The sequence below is a fragment of the Scylla paramamosain genome, chromosome 43, assembly GCF_035594125.1.
Source record: "Scylla paramamosain isolate STU-SP2022 chromosome 43, ASM3559412v1, whole genome shotgun sequence".
NCBI classification, from domain to species: domain Eukaryota; kingdom Metazoa; phylum Arthropoda; class Malacostraca; order Decapoda; family Portunidae; genus Scylla; species Scylla paramamosain.
The window spans coordinates 10,307,284-10,309,783 of NC_087193.1; the positions used below are offsets into that span (position 1 = coordinate 10,307,284).

The 2,500-nt window shown below is 39.5% G+C and overlaps 1 long non-coding RNA gene across 1 annotated transcript in view; it reads right to left on the reverse strand.

Annotated features, from left to right (window-relative positions):
* The window catches only part of LOC135093512 (uncharacterized), a 66,232-nt gene that overhangs the window by 52,547 nt on the left and 11,185 nt on the right, over positions 1–2,500 (reverse strand). The window lies entirely within an intron of this gene.

Genomic DNA, 2,500 nt, shown 5'->3' on the forward strand with positions numbered 1-2,500 from the left:
ATTCGAGTTTTCTTATCTTTTTTTTTTTTATTAATTAGACAGACTATAAACTATTGAATCGTATTTTAGTGCACATATATTTTGTTTTCATTTGAGTAACTAACTAATTTCACGTCCTAATCTCTCTCTCTCTCTCTCTCTCTCTCTCTCTCTCTCTCTCTCTCTCTCTTGACCGTACAAACTAAAGAACCGCAAACCACAGAATACATTACGTTGAGTCTTGGTTTCGTCTCCCTTGCGGTGTGTGTGTGTGTGTGTGTGTGTGTGTGTGTGTGTGTGGCGCGGCTGGTCCAAGGGTTGCGTGTACACCTTATTTAGGGCGTGAAGGTGCTTGTGTACGTCCGTTCGTGTGTATATAAGTTATGTGTGCGTTTGTCTTGCATTGTTTGTATATTTGTGGCTATCTTGGGTGGCAGGGCGACCGTCTATCACCCTTATCAATAAGTCTATCTATCTTAATCTAATTATCCGCCTCTCGGTGTATAATATTCCTGCTGATAATGATCTCTCTCTCTCTCTCTCTCTCTCTCTCTCTCTCTCTCTCTCTCTCTCTCTCTCTCTCTCTCTCTCTCTCTCTCTCTCTCTCTCTCTCTCTCTCTGCCATGCTACCAATCACAACTCCTTTCTCTCTACACACACACACATACATATACGTACACACACACACATACTCGTACACACACACACGTACACACAGTAGGCCTACACTCGTTAGTACAGTGCTGTTTGTACACCTCCCTCACGTCTACGCCATCCACAGTACAAATTGCTGGTTCCACCTTATTCAGCCTTGCCTGTTCCACTTAATTCACAACCTGCTCAGCCCTTCCCTCCTCCTCCTCCTCCTCCTCCTCCTCTTCTTCCCTGCCAACACTCTCCAGCCTCTCCACATGCCAGCCTCCCAGTTCACATCAGAGCATCACACTTGCACCTTACCTTAGCATCTCACATTTTCACGTTTCATCTTTAATTACGCAGCTATTAATTTTTCTTTCATGTTTTATAGGATTTTTTATAACGTCTTTTCTCTTCACATCCCATCTTGTTTTGTTATCTTGTGGACTTCATCTCCAAAGCAATTTTCCTATGTTGTTGATCCTCATTATACAGTTCACATCTTAGGTTCTCTTATCTAGCTTTCTATATTTGTGTATATGTTTTTTTTTTTATTTCATCAGATCTCTTTTAATAAATATACAAGACCAATAACACAGTGAGCGTTGCTGCGGACATGGTCTTTATCTCCTTCCGACGTTACGATCGAGGTTAAACAACAGCGTAAAAAACTAATAAGGTAGGGAAATATATATATACGCCCGTAAGTAAGCTATATATAGAGGACATGATGACATATTATTGTTCACACGAGGAGACAGTTTCATTATGAGGAATGATTCTAAAATTTCTCACTTCCTTAATGCTACCCGAGTCTATTACACTTAACCTAACCTAACCTAACCTAACCTAACCTAACCTAACCTAACCAAATCAAACCTAACCTAACCTAACCTAACCTAACCTAACCTAACCTAACCTAACCTAACCAAATCAAACCTAACCTAACCTAAGCTAACCTAACCTAACCTAACCTAACCAAATCAAACCTAACCTAACCTAACCTAACCTAACCTAACCTAACCTAACCTAACCAAATCAAACCTAACCTAACCAAACTTAACCTAACCTAACCTAACCTAACCTAACCTAACCAAACTTAACCTAACCTAACCTAACCTAACCAAACTTAACCTAACCTAACCTAACCTAACCTAACCTAACCTAACCAAATCAAACCTAACCTAACCAAACTTAACCTAACCTAACCTAACCTAACCTAACCAAATCAAACCTAACCTAACCAAACTTAACCTAACCTAACCTAACCTAACCTAACCTAACCTAACCTAACCTAACCAAATCAAACCTAACCTAACCAAACTTAACCTAACCTAACCTAACCTAACCTAACCTAACCAAACTTAACCTAACCTAACCTAACCTAACTTAACCTAACCTAACCAAACTTAACCTAACCTAACCTAACCTAACCTAACCTAACCTAACCAAACTTAACCTAACCTAACCTAACCTAACCTAACCTAACCTAACCAAACTTAACCTAACCTAACCTAACCTAACTTAACCTAACCTAACCTAACCAAATCAAACCTAACCTAACCTAACCTAACCTAACCTAACCTAACCTAACCTAACCTAACCAAATCAAACCTAACCTAACCAAACCTAACCTAACCTAACCTAACCTAACCTAACCTAACCAAATCAAACCTAACCTAACCTAACCTAACCTAACCTAACCTAACCAAATCAAACCTAACCTAACCTAACCTAACCTAACCTAACCTAACCAAATCAAACCTAACCTAACCTAACCTAACCTAACCTAACCTAACCAAATCAAACCTAACCTAACCTAACCTAACCTAACCTAACCTAACCTAACGTAACCAAATCAAACCTAACCTAACCTAACCTAACC